The sequence below is a fragment of the Rhinatrema bivittatum genome, chromosome 14, assembly GCF_901001135.1.
Source record: "Rhinatrema bivittatum chromosome 14, aRhiBiv1.1, whole genome shotgun sequence".
Lineage (NCBI taxonomy): Eukaryota > Metazoa > Chordata > Amphibia > Gymnophiona > Rhinatrematidae > Rhinatrema > Rhinatrema bivittatum.
In genome coordinates this window covers 82,248,324-82,266,744 of record NC_042628.1, presented here as the reverse complement: position 1 = coordinate 82,266,744, position 18,421 = coordinate 82,248,324, and the positions used below count along the sequence as shown (strand labels likewise).

Below are 18,421 nucleotides of genomic sequence, written 5' to 3'. Positions count from 1 at the left end.
CTAAAGGGACTCAGAGAGATACTTTGAGATGGGATTTGAGGCCCTGATCCCAGGATACTAAAGGGACTCAGAGAGATACTTTGAGATGGGATTTGAGGCCCTGATCCCAGGATACTAAAGGGACTCAGAGGATACTTTGAGGTGGGATTTAAGACCCTGATCCCAGGATACTAAAGGGACTCAGAGAGATACTTTGAGATGAGATTTGAGGCACCGATCCCAGGATACTAAAGGGACTCAGAGAGATACTTTGAGATGGGAGTTATGCCACAAGACTGGAGAAGGGCAGTTGTGGTCCCTTGTCCCAAAAGTGATAACAGAGATGAAGTTGGAAACTACAGGCCAGGTAGCCTTACAGCAATGGTAGGAAAATTAAAGGACAGGGAATCATCTACAAGCCAGGATCCGAGGTTACACAGTTTTAGCAAAGGAAATTTGTGTCAAACTAATCTGATTTATTTTTTGGCTGGTTGACTAAATGTAATCCGCTTTGAAATGCCAAAAAGCAGAATATACATTAAAAAAAAGTCTGATGTATCTGATAAAGGGCAGGCACATGATGTGGTTTACTAGAAACTCTCCTTCAGCCTTCTCAGTCTTCCCCTCTGCTCAGCCTCTTCCATGATGGTGCCCAAAGGCTAAGCCTCCTAAGGCTGCATCAGGAGGCAGGGGAAGCATTTGACCTGAGGAACCCTGACAGCCAATCCTCTCCATACCGGCTTCTTGGCCAACAGTGATTATCTGGCCAGACTCACTATGTGGGATCTGTGAGTCCCTGCCAAACTCTCTATTCCTATTTGTTCATTTTATTTATTTATTTTGGATTTAGTTCATGCCTGATCATTGGTAGCGCAAGGCTATATACATTCAGGTTCAGGAGATAGTTCCCTCTCCCCAGAGGGCTTATAATCTAAGGGTGTCATTTACTAAAGATTTTCTCCCATCTATAGGAAAAATGCTTAGCATATTGGGCCCTTAGATAGTACCTGAGACAATGGCAGGTGAAGTGACTTGCCCAAGGTTACACAGAGAAAGTGTCAATAGGATATGAACCCTGGCTTCCCTGGTTTTCGGCGTGCTGTTCTAACATAGTAATGAGAGCAGAAAAGGACCAAATGGTCCATCCAGACTGCTCAGCAAGCTTCTCATGATAATATCTACCGTGCCATGTAGATCACCCCCAGGTTTCTTAAGGGTAGTCCATGCAGTTACCCCCAAACCTTATGATAAGGGTAGTAATATTTACAATTAAAAAAAGCAAGCAATTGTCAAACCCTTAAAAATTGAATTTAGCCAGATACGGTGGGGACATTCCAGGAGTGGGCAGGAGGCGTTCTAGGGAGGAGCAGAGTTAGCCACTCCAATATTCAGAGTTAGCTGATTACCTTCTGAGGCTAACTCTGGTCGGGCCATAGGGCTGTCCTAAAGTTATCCAGTCATACATAACTGAATGCCCTGCGAAAGGCCTGCTATGCCTTGGATATTCTCATAGTCTTCTGCCTAACTCCATGATTGGGGGAACAGCTCATTGGTAACAATGGGCTGGGTGATCTGGTTCACATCCCATACTGAGAAGTTAGACTTTCAGGCTCTTGCTGCCCCTTTCCAGGGTCCCTGCACTTGAGGAAGTGGAAATGGTTGTAAGCTCTGGGCTGATAGTCCTGGATAGATGCCCCAAAGGTCCACACTTCAAACCAGTTCTTGCAGTCAAATCTTCCCATGTTGTTAAATTATTTAAGTGTGCATGGTTCTCTGCACAAGGGGAAGAAAGATCTTCTAGGCCTTGTACATTGCTTTGCTCTACATCCCCGTTAGTCTAGGTAAACAGCATTGATAATCTTTCTGAGGTTTGCAAGGCAGCAATAACTACGCTGGATCTATAAGTTTCCAACATAATCTTTACTGAAGAATGGCGAAATGATTAAACGTTCTTTACAACTGTTTTTCCCAGTGATGATATTACACCTTTAAATCTTAATAAATGTGTGAATTCTTATGTTGTCAAAGTATTGTCGTGAGTCCCTCGTTTTGTTGCGTTATCTGTATCTAGGGGTGCTACAGATCCGGATTCAAGTCCAGATGGGGAAGAAAACTTCTCTTCTGGGGCCCCTGGCACTGTAGATCACAGTTTCTGTGACAACTTCAAATATTTCCAGGAAGTGCCAGACAGTGGAAAATAAGAGCAGGGAAACCAAAATTAAGATAGCAGGGAGAAATCAGGAATCACAATAGGGTCTATCCATCCCTAATAAGTCCATTCTAGGGTAATCTCAAAAAGAAAACACTGTAGTCTGTAGTTGGTGTAAAAAATAAAAGATAGTCTTTACTGAAATTTAAAGGAGAGGATCCGAGCCATGATCATAAAAATAAGAATCAACATACTGTACATCCAATGATCAACAAAAAATGGTTTGTCAATCCTTCTTCAATTGACTTCCCTTCCTGCTCTTTCACCTTCATCTTGATTGAAAATATCCTCACCAGTGAGGGTGGGATAGCTAGAGTGTAACTCCAACATCCACCAGTAACAAGTGGAAAAATATCCCCAACAAACTATCAACAAGAGGTTCCAACTTCCCCAAAAAAAACTTCAAACTGTAATCCAATTATCCAATTATAATTATCCATAGATTGAGCTTCGGATTCTTCTATTCCAAGTCTCTAGAATTCTCTCCACCCTCGCTTGACTGGATGCTTGGGCAAAATGATCTCTGATCCCCAATCCTCAGGGAAACAGGGAGCAACCCTTCCCCTTAGATTGGAAAAAATGCAAAATCTCTAGATGAATTTCCACTCCTTTGTTCTATTTCTCCTTGAACTTCAATGCCTTCCTTCACTCTGAGATCAAAAGGTGATCTCCAGCTTCTTCCTTCTCCAACCTTCCCTTCTAACCTACTGGGCATATTCCCAGGGTCTATAAACCCCATAGTTGGCTTTCTCCCATAAAGGTGGAGTTAAAACAATGGAAGGAATTCCAAAATCTACAACTCCTCCTTCGGTAAAATTCCTTCTTTAGGAAAAAATATTAGTGACAGGCTGAGATGCCAATCATATTATAAAATCTCTTTAGCCAATTTTTCCAAACCTGAATTTAATCCTCTTCCCTTCCTGCATGGCTTAGGACAAAGCGTAGCTTTATTCCCATTTAGTTGGAAATTCAAGTTTATAGTCCAATGTAGATGTATCCAATGAAACAGTCTCTTCTCTCCTACCTCCCCATCTCCCATTGCATAGCTCCTGGATGGTACTGGTTCTACTTCTCTTCTCCAGCTATTTTCCATGATATTAGTAAACCCTAGCAGGGATCTATGATGTCTCCTCTGACCCACTCCTTCTCATCTTCTCCTTCTGGATACTGATGATCCAGTGAAGTGACGACTTCCTTTAGATGTTAAACCAAAATAAAACTGATCCCCTAGAGCAGGGAAAGACTTAAATGAAGGAAAGTTCCCTATCTCCTCAGCTGATCCAGAACTCATTGCCTGAGCCCCCAGAAGCTTTCCCATTCAAACAAAATGAACTAGGGACATGTTCCATGTCTTATTGATTTTATGTTGTTTTAATGTTTTATATTTTAATGTGTTTGTGCTTTAATTGAAAATGATAATGTATGTCTTTTCTTTTCTGCCTAGCAATGTTGATATGCAGTATATAAATTAAATAAAAAACTAGTAACATACTGCTCCTGTCAGGGTAACACAAAATTCCACATTGTAAAACGGGTGGCAATGATTTATATAGCATAGGATCTTGCCATTCACCCTCTAACACCTGAGGGAACTAACCACCCACTACTATCCTGTTCCTTCCAAGGCAAAAAAAAGGTTTCCAAGGGTTCATCTTTAGCTTAGACAACGACACCCTCTGCACTTTACAAAACCTTCCTAAATCAATCAAACAGCGAGCAGCACAGTGACAGGCTGCCCCTGCAAGGGATCGTAGAAGTCCAAAGTCTAAGATAGTGGCAGGAGTTTAAGAGCTCCCCATGGGGGAGCTGAAACCCAACACTAAGCTACTCCTGTCCCCCCATGTGAAATGAATCAAACCTCTTAGTATATTATGCATACTGTTTGCCGTGTGTAAAAGCATGCACATATTTTTAACATATGCGAGTAAGTTTGGAGGTGAGGTCATGCATATTTTATAAAGTGTGAGACTGGCACCACACAGTTTATAAAACACAGGCATAACTTTACGGGCTGACTTTCCCCTCCCCCCCCCCCCCCCCCCTTTATGTGTTTCACTACTGCTTTTTAATATTTATATCTAACCACTTAAAATATCACATCTATGTCAACATTGTCCAGATTTATCTTCCAGTTCATGCAGAATGATCTGAGACACGGATCAAACTCACAAACTCCCTGGAAACAGTTAATAAATCGGCTCATGAAAATAAGTTAATGTTAAACACAAAGAAAGCAGAGATCCTGTGGGAGGGAAAATCAAGAAATCATTTACCCCAATATGAGCTGAAGCTGGCTGAGACTCATTCCCCATTAGAGTCACTGCTGTGTGTGTAGTTTGGGGTTTATTTTAGATTTGGCACTTAGGAATATCAAAGATTAGAGGTTTTAAGAGTGTGCAGACTCTGTCCATTGCTGGATAACAATCAGCACGCCTTGCCATGGTAATGCAGCGGAATGGATTATTGCAATCACTTTGAAGAGTATCTGAAAGCTGCAGCTTGGGTTCTTACAAATTCAAGATTCATTGATCGGGTTTTAAAGGGACAACATGAGCTACCAGTTTGATTCAGAATCCAGTTTAATATATTAACTCTAGTTTATAAGGCTTTGGAGGGGAAAGACCATGTATATTCCCAGTAGGAAACTTAAATCAGCTAATGCTGATGCAAGTTCCATCCATAATGGAGGTTGCCCTAGTAGGGACTCACCAATGTGCGGCTTCTTGTAAGGTAAGCATGCCTGACTGATAATTACTTACATTTTACATGCCTTTTTATTAAGGCTTTTATCAAATGTGTGGTTTGGATCTCTTATCTTACAAATTAATGTGGTTTGGTCATTTATTGTTGTAGTTAATTGATGAGACATGGAGATTTTAGTTTAAATTATTTATTGGGATTCTGCTCTGTTCATATTTGTTTCTGGACCTTAAATTGATCCTTACTAAATAGTTCATTCTTGTTGAAAGGGCATCCTAAGTAAGCCAGGAAATCCCTTCTTGCCAGAGAGCCCTCACTGAAGGCTGCTGTAATGGGCCTTGTGCTGGGCCAGACCCCCAGTGTTTCATAGCAGTAAAGAGGGCAGCAGAGCAGAGAGAATTGTGAGAGCCCCAGTGAACTTCCTTCCTACCTTGAATGTGCAGGACAAATGTCTTTGATCTTTGCTGAGAAAAGCTGCTGGCCCGCTTCAAGCTGGTTTTCTTTTTTATCCCTCTTTTGGGGAAGAAAATAGTTCTTAATGGAAGGGCCTGACTCGCAGCCTTATTTCCTCCAGGTTCTCTGAAAGCCTGCCGGTTGGACTTTTGGAAAGTAAGGGAGGCCTCTCTGTTTTTGGTGACTGGAGGTTGCCCTGTATATTGGGAACCAGGCAGCCCCCCTTGCTTTGTCTCTCTACCTGAGGGACTCGGTGCCAGCATGGCAGAAAGCAGGAAAAGGTGGAAGCCCATCCATGTCCCCTGGAAAGTAAGGAGAAGGGTCCTGGCATTTCCAGGAGAAGAGAAAGGCTGTAGAGGATGGAGTGAGGAGGTAAATGAGATGTCCCTAAGGAGAGGAACCCAGGACCCTACATTCCAGAGGAGCAGCAGGCGAGTTCTCAGTCACATCATGCAAACAATTTATGTTGACGTTTTACCTAAAGAGACTTCGGGAACATTTCAGCAGGGAACCAAGGAAATCATCATCACATTTTATTTTATTTATTTATTTTATTTATTGGTTTTTATATGCCGCCGCTCATCAAAGATATCGCGTCGGTGTACAGATAACAAAACAAAATATGCCGTAGCGTTGTACATAGAACAAATTAATAATAGTTGAGAACTAATACATAAGCAACTAACAGTAGTAACAAAAACTAACTTAAAAGGCAAAACTTATAGAGGAACCAGTTATAAATTAAAATAGAGGGGAAATCAGGGGGGTGGGGCGGGAGAGGAGGAGGAAAAAGATTGGGAATGCAAGGCTTTGAAGGGTGTTGCATCTTAGAAGAGGCACTAGAGTGGAGTAAAAGGCATAAGACCTGCATGGCGATTATATACAAGCATATATAGGGTTACCATGGAAGAAAGAGAGAGGAGGGAGGGGGAGGCGATACAAGAAGGATAGTGTCTATTATGACTGAAGGGATGGGTAGAAGGTGGTTGAGGAGGAGCAGAGAGGGATCATGTGTAGGCTTGGGTAAATAACCATGTCTTGAGTTTTTGTTTGAAGATTTTTGGGGACTGTTCAAGACGTAATTCGGTAGGCATAGAGTTCCATAACATGGGGCCAGCTAGGGAAAGAGCCCGGGCCTTAGTGGATGTATATTTAAAGAGTTTTGGTGAGGGGGTTTGCAAGGTGGCTATGTATGGATTTCTGGTCGGCCTGTTAGAAGTATGAAATTGTAAGGAGTTAGAGAACCAATTCATTTCTGGATTGTGAAGGGCTTTGTGGATGAGGGATAATGCCTTATATTGTATGCGAAAGTGAATGGGGAGCCAGTGTAATCCCTTAAGAATGGGGGTAAGGTGCTCCTTTGAAGTAGTGTTGGTGAGGATACGAGCAGCAGTGTTCTGCAGGATTTGTAACGGGTGTTTAGCATTTTTGGGTAGTCCTAATAGCAGTGCATTACAGTAGTCAATTTTAGAAAAGACCATGGCTTGTAATACGGTACGGAAATCAAAGAAATGTAGTGGTGGTTTTAGTTTTTTAAGTGTGTGGATCTTGAAAAAACATTCTTTCAGTATTGCGTTAATAAATGTTTTGAGTGTCATATGGTCGTCTAGGGCCTTGAAGGAGAAGCTTTCTCCATTTGGAAGAACCGAGCCCTGGAACAATTCTACAGTGATGCCCCCCCCCCCCCCCCGGTACTCAGGAGGGGGGAGTACTTCTGTTTTACTTATTCATTATATTCTGTTAAGTTTTAGGGCATTATCCTAACATTTTAGGATTCTATAGACATACCTAGGAACTTTTGACTTTTCATCACCCTGAGATTGTCGTGGGTTAGCAAAGAGTAGGAGGTGGGAGGGTGATGCACCCACACATTCTCCTGTCTCTCTCATGCATATTGTCTCTAACACAATCGCATGCACACTGTCTCACTCTGTCACACACTCACACACTCATGCTCCTCTCATTCTCTCACATAAAGTTTCTCTGTGCTCACTCACACACACACTGAGTCACATATTCAAGCTGATGCAATAAAATGCGCTCAAAAACATGCGTCCAATGCACGCACAATCACCTCTCCTGCACTTGATGCAATAGGCAAATGAGCTGCCACACCAAAAAGGATGTGTTAGGGATAAATTGTGCGTCCCTAGCACATCTATGACATCGGGCGCCCAGGAGATGTGGCTGTGCGCCTGTTGGGAAAACGGATGCTCAATTAATGGGCGTCCATTTTCCTAATCTGATCATCAGCAAGATGTTTTTTTCCAAGCTGCTTCCAGTGGTTCCTCCTACTTAGTATGGGGATGATATTAAGTAGGAGGAGCCTTTCTAAAAGCAGTATTTGGGCTTTTTTGTGGCTCTATGGCATGTTTTTCAGATGGCTTGGAGCGTGTAAAGACTTAACAGCAGTCCTGGGGCTGGTGTTCAGTTTTCCGTGTTAAAATGTGTGCGTTGGGCACACAGTGATTTTTTTTTGCATCAGTGGTAATAGCTAATCGCCTCATCTACATGTATTTGCATGTGATGAGCGCTACTAGCAACGCGCTAATCCCTTTATTGCATCAGGTGCTCGTTAACCAGTGTGCTATAGCATGGGCCTGTTTCTGGTTTTAAAATGCTCAGTCCTTGGCTCCCTCCCCAGTGGCAGCAGACTCTTCCTTCAAGCCTGGGTGGCTGACGGGATTCACACTTCCTCGGGCCGGCTGGCCTGACACTGCTATTGCTCATTTGGGCCCCGCTGGCAGATGCAGCGCTTGTTCCTCTCTCCCAGCTACGTGGGCCCACGGGACATGGCTTCCTTTTCCAGGGCCACTTGTGATGCAGCACCCGGCGTTTTCCTGGAGACCGGAAAGTTTGTCTATCCATTTAAATGTTTTAGCTTAGCGCTTGGAAGGTGAGAGAGGTAAATAAATAAGAAGCGTTATCTGCAGGAACATAGCCCAGGCTTCCCGGGCAATATCCACTTCAGATTCCAGGGCTGTGTTTGAATATGGTGGGGGAGCAGTCTGCATCCGCCTCTTCTCCCTCTCCTCCTCACACACCCCAGCCCCTCCCATCCCCCCAATCCTGCTTCCTTCTCCTTCCCTCCCTCCCTGGATGATTTTTCCATAATTGTAAAGGCTCATTTCAAACCCAATCCTGAGGAGCCAGAAAGGGTGGGGGTGGGGGAAGAGTCACTAGCAGTACACAGACCTCCCTTTTTTCTTCCCCATGAATAGGAGCCAGTATTTCTGAGACTAGTGCCTGACCTGGTAATCCTCATTCACTGCCTCACTCAGGCCCTTTCATGCCTCTCAGGCAGAGCAATGTGCCAGCCATGCCAGGGGTCAACATGAGAAAACCTTTTAAAAAGGGTCAGAAAATTGGAAGGGAGGGACAGAGTCTCCCAGCATGGAAAACCCATTATTAACAGCACAAAGAGAACTGGCAAACCGCAAACTGCTGCTGAGAAAATTCCCTTCTTATTGCGACTGCTTACATTAGCTACTTGCCTGATTCTTCCTCTCTGGATCTTATTCTAAGGTCCCCTCTCTTTCTTTATTCCTCTTTAATCTGCTTGTCCCTTTTTATTATAACTGCAAAGCCCCAAATGTAAAAATCTCCTTTCCAGTGCAACAAAGTACTAATACACACATTCCCTGTGCATGTGGCAGCGCCACTAATCGCCAGTGACACCATGCAACCAAACTGCTGCATTTATTGCACGATGTGTGCATGGCCCTGTTGGATCCAGCAATCGTGTGTTACCATTTCTCACGCTTGCATGGCTTCTCCCAATCCTGTGGGTAAGCGAAGCCCAGGCTGCCTGTTTGGTAATTGACAGAGGGGGGACTCTTAGTGCTTTCGCTTACTTTTGAAATGATGCCCAGCACACAGTGGGTGCAGCTTTCTTTTAAAGGTTAAGGCACAAGGCAGCTATTCTACATGGCTGCCCACTTTGACCTCGGGCTTTTCAGATGCCAGCACTCTGCCCACTTCTTTTGTGATAAAATCTCCCCCTTGACCTTTAAAATTCATTATTCCCCACCCCCATCCTCTCCAGGCCCTGCCTTTCAGGCAGGAGGTGGGTTTGGGCTGCTTAGCAACTTCCAGAAGAGGCCAAGGCATCCTAGCAGCAGCAGGAAGAGAGTGCAAGCAGCTACCAGTTTGTTAGTTTTGTCAGATTGTTTATTAGCATATTTGGACAAGTGGGTGAAGGTGAAGACTGCAGCTCCCTGTCAGCCCCCTACACTGCTGGGTGCAGGCAACCCTGGGTCAGTCAGTCGTCAGGGTCATGAAAATAATTTAAGTTCATGACTGGGATACCACTGGGATACATGCATCACACTTCAACGTGCATCACATGACTGGGATACCACTGGGATACATGCATCACACTTCAACATGCATCACATGACTGGGATACCACTGGGATACATGCATCACACTTCAACATGCATCACATGACTGGGATACCACTGGGATACATGCATCACACTTCAACATGCATCACATGACTGGGATACCACTGGGATACATGCATCACACTTCAACATGCATCACATGACTGGGATACCACTGGGATACATGCATCACACTTCAACGTGTGCCCGAATCTCTCCTGGGCACACATCTCATTTGTGCCTTTAGCAGGCGCACCTCACTCTTTTGCAAAGAGCAGCAGTGCAAGGCAGTTAAGATCAGAGTCAAGTGTGAAGAAAAACCAGGATTTAGCTTCAAACCAGAGTAGAGCAGATTCAGAAATCAGAGGACCACTTGAACCGAAGTAACAGGAGACTCTTCTATCCCTAATCTAAACGCTGTGTGATATCCCAATATTATTTATTTTCTGCTAGAGAATATCTGTCTCTGTCTTCTCTCCAGTAACATATACGTCCGTTTGTCTTATCTCATCTTGACCATTGCAATGTCTTACATTAAGGGTTGCCGTTTCGCTGGTGACATCAAATATTGCAGAACATTGCACCGCGATTAATATGATCGTCTGTCTCCCACTTTAGAGAAGTTGCACTGGCGCTCAGAAGTTTTGTTTGCATTTAAAAGTGCTCCATAGAGCTCGGCCTCGGTGCATTTCTAACCTTGTGATGGGATATCACCGAAATCCTCTCAGAAGAATCCCGAGGTCATGCGCTGAAAGATCAGGTTGGAATATAGGAGCTGCGCTGCTTTTTCAGATCTGGGCTCTCAATGCTTTGCAGTGCAGACTATTTGACAAGAAGCAAAGTCAAAAAGCAGTTAAGGGATCACTTTTTATAAGTTTAATTGAGGTTTAACCTTTTTAATTAATATAATTAATACAGGTATTGGCTGAAATGATTGGTACTTCCAGACATTATTTATTTTAAAAACTTATAAACCACAAAATACAAAAACATTTGAGCTAAGCAGTGTACAAAAATACTTACAACATCTTGTTACAAGGGTAAAACAAAGACACAGACATAAACAGGATAATAAAACAGTGTAATTACATGTTTCAAACATTAGCAAATGCTTTAGCAAATAAATGGGCTTTTAACTGTTTTCTGAAAATTTTAATGTCTTGTATTAGATGGAAATGTTAAGTCATAGAGTAAGCTCATCTGCGGGTTTCTATAAGAACATAAGAAATTGCCATGCTGGGTCAGACCAAGGGTCCATCAAGCCCAGCATCCTGTTTCCAACAGAGGCCAATCCAGGCCATAAGAACCTGGCAATTACCCAAACACTAAGAAGATCCCATGCTACTGATGCAATTAATAGCAGTGGCTATTCCCTAAGTAAACTTGATTAACAGCCATTAATGGACTTCTCCTCCAAGAACTTATCCAAACCTTTTTTAAACCCAGCTACACTAACTGCACTAACCACATCCTCTAGCAACAAATTCCAGAGCTTTATTGTGCATTGAGTGAAAAAGAATTTTCTCCGATTAGTCTTAAATGTGTTACATGCTAACTTCATGGAGTGCCCCCTAGTCCTTCTATTATCTGAGAGAGTAAATAATCGATTCACGTCTATATATTGAGTAACCCTTGAAAGAGGCACAGCCGTGTTGCCCTGTGAGCATGCGATCGTCATGGCTGATACAGTGACTGTTGTGTGATTGTTGTTCTTGGGTTCTAAAGCTTTATTACAAGTTTTTTTTATTTTTATTTTATTGTATATTGTATTTTAGCTTTTATTCGAATTGCTAACTGCTCTGATATATTCTTGAACTGTGACGTATCAAATGAGATTAAATTAAAGCTCTTCTGTAATTTCCATCTGCCTATGATGATCTATAATGTATTATCTCCATCCATCCAAGCGGGTATCTTCTAGCGCCTGCATGTAGTATCTATCTGCCGAGACTACTTGGGTTTATACGTGTACTCGCAGTCTCTGTCCATCTACCTAGCACCGGGATCTCCCTGTAATAAGTGAGTTGATATTTATTATGATCTCTCCATGTATCATTTGTCTGCTACAGCATCAGCTCTCTGCAGAATCCATCTGCTGTATCTTGTTGTGTTAGTTTATTGCGTTTAGTAGCTTGCTCCATCTCACATGGCCCGAGGCTGAGCCTTTCTCCGAGTGCTGTCTCTTTAAAAGGAAAAAAAAGGCTCAGGAGCAGGGAGTTTGCTTGCAGTATGCTTCTTCTGGACTGCAGGGAGGTTACTGCTGCTCAGCTCACAGGAGCACAGGATTTTGGGGGATTTTGTAGCCCTTCTTTGCAATTGAAAGGAGAACAGCAGACGCTGCTGTAGCAGGGAAGACAAGAAGAGATCTGGTGGTGCTGCCGTCGCCTGGCTGAGCATCAGCTGGAGCCTTATTAATAGCCCCGAGAGCCCAGCGCTGCACACTGCCTGCCTGACACGGATAATGAAGACTGGCACAACTTGCAAGAGCATGTAGGTGGATTTTCTTTCCATGTACAAGTTATGTTTGGGTTTTCGGGCTCTTTATAAGCGGTTCTGCTCAGAACCTGGTAATGTCTGCATTTGTATAATCCAGCATTGAGGTGACGGGAAGGGATATTTGCAGCAGTCAGGGTTCATGTAAATGTGATAAGTGGAAGTGATGAGTAGACCTGGGAGGCTTAATCTGCACACAGCAGAAGCCCAGTGTGAGCCAAGAGGGCAGAATGGATGCAGCCTCTCTCTTTATCTACCTACTAATAAGGAACTTAGCATTTCTCTGGGGCTGGGATATTACTGGCATTTCCTCTTGCCCTAGAAACCTCTTCCAGATATCTTCTGAAGGAGAAAACACTTCAATTTTGCCAAAAGAATCATGATTTGAGAAAAACTTCAGCAGGTTGAACAAAATAAAGGAAAGCAAGTATTTGTGTTGCTGTCACTGTAAAACTTGCTCCTTTTGACACCAAGTGGCCACGCATCAGCAGCCCACGGGTCCAGGGCGTCCCTACCTGTAACCACACAGACCTGGGGACTCCCCTGTCCATAGCTAATAGGGCATGGGAGACCCAGGAAAGTCCTCCCTGTGACCAGCAGGAGAAGGGGGGGGGGGGGCACAGGAATAGCCTCCTCCTGGTCCACAATAGGTGAGGGGTATCCAGGCTAGGGATTGCCCCCTGCCTCTGCAGAAAGTGGATAGATGAAGCAGCAAAGGAATCCTATCCCCGTCACCCGCAGGAGGAGGAGAGACGTTGGGCTTAGGGACCCCCTCCCTGCAGGGGTGATTCTATAATGAGGCAGCAAAAAATGCCCCTCTCCAATGCTTCTGTGGCATCCGCCTCACCTTGCCTGCCCCTGCTGATGAGGAGGAGGGCGGAGGGCGAGGGGCACCATCTCATCCCTCACCTCAGCCTTCAGCTGCCCCTGCCTCCCTGTCACCATCAGGAGGAGGGAGAGGGCAGGCCCAGGGATAAGATGCAGAGGAATTAGTGGAGATGAACCTAGAGCTGGGAGAACAACCTAAAAGGAAAAGGAGGGGGAGAAAAGAAAGTAGTGGGAAGAGAGAAACCTAAAAGGAGATGGAGGGGGAAGAGAAGAATCTGGGAAGAGGAAACCACTTCTGTGGTTTTTCATGTATTGTGTGGGTTACATCCAGGTTCTGCAGATATGGGTGTGGGTTACATCCAGGTACTGCAGATATGGGTGAGGGTTACATCCAGGTTCTGCAGATATGGGTGTGGCTTACATCCAGGTTCTGCAGATATGGGTGAGGGTTACATCCAGGTTCTGCAGATATGGGTGTGGGTTACATCCAGGTTCTGCAGATATGGGTGAGGGTTACATCCAGGTACTGCAGATATGGGTGTGGGTTACATCCAGGTACTGCAGATATGGGTGAGGGTTACATCCAGGTACTGCAGATATGGGTGTGGCTTACATCCAGGTACTGCAGATATGGGTGTGGGTTACATCCAGGTACTGCAGATATGGGTGAGGGTTACATCCAGGTTCTGCAGATATGGGTGTGGCTTACATCCAGGTACTGCAGATATGGGTGTGGGTTACATCCAGGTACTGCAGATATGGGTGTGGCTTACATCCAGGTACTGCAGATATGGGTGAGGGTTACATCCAGGTTCTGCAGATATGGGTGTGGCTTACATCCAGGTACTGCAGATATGGGTGAGGGTTACATCCAGGTACTGCAGATATGGGTGTGGGTTACATCCAGGTACTGCAGATATGGGTGAGGGTTACATCCAGGTTCTGCAGATATGGGTGTGGGTTATATCCAGGTACTGCAGATATGGGTGAGGGTTACATCCAGGTACTGCAGATATGGGTGAGGGTTACATCCAGGTTCTGCAGATATGGGTGAGGGTTACATCCAGGTACTGCAGATATGCGTGTGGATTACATCCAGGTACTGCAGATATGGGTGAGGGTTACATCCAGGTACTGCAGATATGCGTGTGGATTACATCCAGGTATTTATTTCCCTCACAATCACTAGGGCTTTTCTCCCATTCTGTGTCTATGGGAAAATGCCTTGATGAATCAGGCCCTAAGCCTGTATCTGAGGTGAGAGAGAGGAAGGAGTGGAAGTGGGATTTGAACCCTGGCTCTTAGCACATTGTGCTGCTGCTCTAACCACTCATTTATTCCTCCTCTTTGGGCTGTTCCCATTTGTCTTTATACTAATAGCACGTTCTTTTAGGATACTTTCTGTTGCCCAAAACATAGTTGAGGTATTTTTGAAAGAGTGAAACAATTTAGTTTTTGCTTTAAAATAATGCAACATATGATCTAAATCAGAAGGCCCAAGGTCTGTGTGATGCGCTTTAAATGGCTGCCATGTGCTACATTGGCTTCTGTGTTGCTTGGTCAGCATGGGCTGGAGATTCCCTTTCTAGGCCCCAGGAAGACCTAGGAAAACAAATAATCTCCAAATAGGTCAGTTTGTGCACATACATGGATATGTTGGATATGTTCTCGGCCTCTCAAACTTACTGCTAGTGCTTGCTTCAATGCATGCATTGTATGAAAGACAACCTCCGTCTGGAGTCCACAGGATGTAAGATGGACATCAAGGTGCAGGCCAGTGGCATGGTTGGCACCCAGTACATTTCTGTATCTTTCGGCCAGTTCCTTGGTCTGTGATTGCACCTCTTCGTAATTATGACAGAAGATAAAGACCCGACCAGCAGCTTGGTTAAATATAATGCACCTGCCTGCTGTAAAGCCTTAAATACTGCACATTAAAACTTGAAGCTTATATTAGGGATGTGCATTCATTTGCGATGAGATAGGAAATATAGAGGATATTTCCTCTTTCCTTGCAGTTCACGGGTCCCCGAAAATGATATGAAAACCCCATGAAATTTTGTGTGGTTTTCTTATCGTTATCGGAGGGGGGGGGGGGGGGGGGGGGAGAAAGGGCACATAAAAAAAAAACAAAAAACCCAACCCACCTCAACCCTTCAGATTTAATTAATTACAATCTCCTACCCTCCTGACGTCCCTGATGGTCCAGCGGGGGTCCCGGGAGCAAACTCCCCCTCTGGGGCCGTCGGTTGCCACTAGTCAAAATGGTGCCGATGGCCCTTTGCCCTTACCATGTGACAGGGGCTATTGGTGCCGGCCCCTGTCACATGATAGGAGCAATGGATGGCCTGCGCCATTTTTTAAGATGGCGCTGGCCGTCCATTGCTCCTACCATGTGACAGAGGCTGGCCAATGGCACCGATAGCCCCTATCACATGGTAAGGGCAAAGGGCCACCGGCGCCATTTTCTTTACTGGCAGCCGATGGCCTGAGAGCAGGAGATCGCTCCCAGGATCCCCGCTGGACCACCAGGGACTTTAGGCAAGTTTTGGGGGGGGGGGGGGTTTGGGAGGGTGGGGGATTGTAATTAATTAAATCTGAAGTGTTGGGGTGGGGGGGGGGTTTGGATCGGGACAGCCGGAAAAAAAAATAGGCCCAAACCACAGGAAACGAAATTTCCCACGGCGGGCTGATAACGAAGGCCAAACCATATCTCTAGCTTATATGGCTCTCTCTTGGAAACTCAGAACAGGGTAATGTTTATATTTATTTGTAAGCTTAATATACCACTTTTCCATAAAATATACTAAAGCGGTTTGAAATTTAAAACCATCATAATATAACAGTCAGATGAAATAAAAATTTACACACAATAACAAAATCAACAAATACTTAGTATTAAAAATAAAATATGAGACAGTAAACTGAAAACATAAAAAAATGAATACAATCATTGCAGCAAACATAAAATAAAAAGCACATAAAGAATCTTGATTAAAAGTTTGAGCAAAAAACAGCACCTTTAGACCCTTCCTAAATTTAAGATAATTAAGCTCCTGCTTTAAGTACAAAGTTGGGGCCGATGCAATATTATTCCTGGAAAGTGTGCGCTGACTTTTCAGTGCCCCCTTTCTTAATGCATGCATGGCGCCCGCAAGGGGAGGCATCATGCAATATGCAAATTAGGGGGTCACGCCAGCAAGGAGGTGCTAGGGTCGCTTGCGTGACCTTAGTGCCTCCTTGCTAACGCGACCCTGCGGTCTGCCAGTTATGAACATCGATGCCAGTAAACTCGGTGTTGGTTTTCATTCCTGCAGCCGGCCGGTTATGAAAACGGACGGCGAGCCTATCAGCGTCGGTCTTCAGAGCGGCCGGCAGAGGCTTTTTTTTCTTTTTTTTTTACTTTTAAAAAAGTACAGAAAAGCATTTTTTTCTGCTTTTCTGTACTTTTTTTCAGTGCGCTCAGCTATTAACGCCTGCTCCAGGCGCCTGAGATGCACATTTATTTTTTTGAATGCGGAGTGAATGAGTAATTTGCATGTGATGAGCTCTAACTCATTCACTCCGCGTCGGACGCGCGTTAAATAGGCGCTAATCCCCCTATTGCATTAGGAGGTGGATTAGCGCCTATTTAACCCGCATTCGATAGCGGGTTAGACAGTGCGCTCGGCTGAGGGCACTGTATTGCATCCGCCCCGACAGCCTGATTCTTTGGTGAGAAGTCTCCAATCTAATGGCAGTCGGTGAAGATACTCAGTAAGGGGTAATAGCGCATCGAAAACGTGCGTCCTGCTATGTCTGGGAGGAGTGGTGGACCCTTGGGCCGGCCTGGAGAAAGGGGGTATCCTTTCGTTAGGCCGGGAGACGGCTAGCCAGATGGCCTGGCGATGTCTTCACCCAGGGAACCCGAGGTCCCCCCAGGAGGAGCCCGTAGGGATCAGGACTGCTGGGACTTACAAGGCTGGAATGGAAGAAGCAAGGGCCGGTCCGAAGTCAAGGCAGGCGGCAACCAGGAAAGTCAGAAGCAAGCCGGAGTCTGGAACCAGGAATCAGCCGAACAGTGGGCGGTAGAAGCGGAGGGAGACTGGAGCGGATCCGAGGTCAGGGCAGGCAGCGGGCAGGAGAGTCAGAAGCAAACCGGAGTCAGGAACCAGGAGTCGGCAGCAGAGTGGATGGTTGAAGCAGGAGAGGTCCGAAGCAAGTCCGAGGTCAAGGCAGGCAGCAAGCAGGAACGTCTAAGGCAAACCAAAGTCAGGAACCAGGAATCAGCAGTAAACTGGAACAGGAAGGCAACTCGAGTCTCAGAAGAGGAACCTCGTTCCTCCTTCAAGATTTAAGTTCACTTAGAGAATAGCCACTGCCATTAGCAATGGTTACATGGAATAGACTTAGTTTTTGGGTACTTGCCAGGTTCTCATGGCCTGGTTTGGCCACTGTTGGAAACAGGATGCTGGGCTTGATGGACCCTTGGTCTGACCCAGTATGGCATTTTCTTATGTTCTTCTTCTTATGTTCTTATGTTCTCGTTGCAAGGCGAAGTGCTGGAGTCGGATGCCGGCCTATATACTCTGCCGGCGTCTGACGTCATCTCGGGAGCTGTCCAGCACTTCTGGGTCCTGGACCTTTAAAAATGCCCTGTTCTCGTTTGCGCTGTGGGCGGAGCCAGTGAGGGACTCGGCGGCATCTCCCACATGGAGATGCCGCGACCTTGCGGCCTAGTGGGCCGGGACTTCAGCATTTCTTCGCGCTGCCCAGGACGGAGGTAAGAGGCCCCGACCCCGGTCGTGGGGGAGGCGGTCGGGGCCGCAACACGTCCAACCCCCCCGAAAACGCGCGTCCAACCCCCCCGAACCTAATAGCACCCGCAACATACAAATGCATATTGATGGCCCTATTAGTCATTCCCGCGCGATTCAGAAAACAAAATGTGCAGCCAAGCCGCACATTTTACTTTAAGAAATTAGCGCTGACCCAAAGGTCGGCGTTAATTTCTCTCGGCACCGGGGAAGTGCACAGAAAAGCAGTTTTTACTGCTTTTCTGTGCACGTCCCCTCCGACTTAATATCATGGCGATATTAAGTCGGAAGTCCCGAAAGTTAAAAAAAAGAAGAAAAAAAAAAAAATTGAAATAGCCGCGGCTCGCGGGTTGAAAACCGGACGCTCAGTTTTGCCGGCGTCCGGTTTCCGAACCCGTGGCTGTCAGCGGGCTCGAGAACCGAAGCCGGCAAAATTGAGCGTCAGCTGTCAAACCCGCTGACAGCCGCTGCTTCTGTCAAAAAAGAGGCGCTAGGGACGCGCTAGTGTCCTTAGCACCTATTTTTACCGCCGGCCCTAATTTAAATTAATTTTAATAAATAAAATTACTGTATCGCGC

At 45.3% G+C, this 18,421-nt stretch overlaps 1 protein-coding gene across 2 annotated transcripts in view; it reads left to right on the top strand.

The window, feature by feature from the left end:
* The first annotated feature begins 4,581 nt into the window (after nucleotides 1–4,581).
* LGI4 (leucine rich repeat LGI family member 4) overlaps nucleotides 4,582–18,421 on the top strand; it is a 44,463-nt gene continuing 30,623 nt past the window's right edge. Inside the window, exon 1 of one of the 2 annotated variants that reach the window (XM_029577152.1) lies at nucleotides 4,582–4,918. The gene's annotated coding sequence lies outside the window, so the exon portion shown is untranslated. Of the gene's footprint in view, nucleotides 4,919–11,978; nucleotides 12,217–18,421 lie in introns of those variants that run through there. The other variant, XM_029577151.1, reaches the window with a different exon arrangement.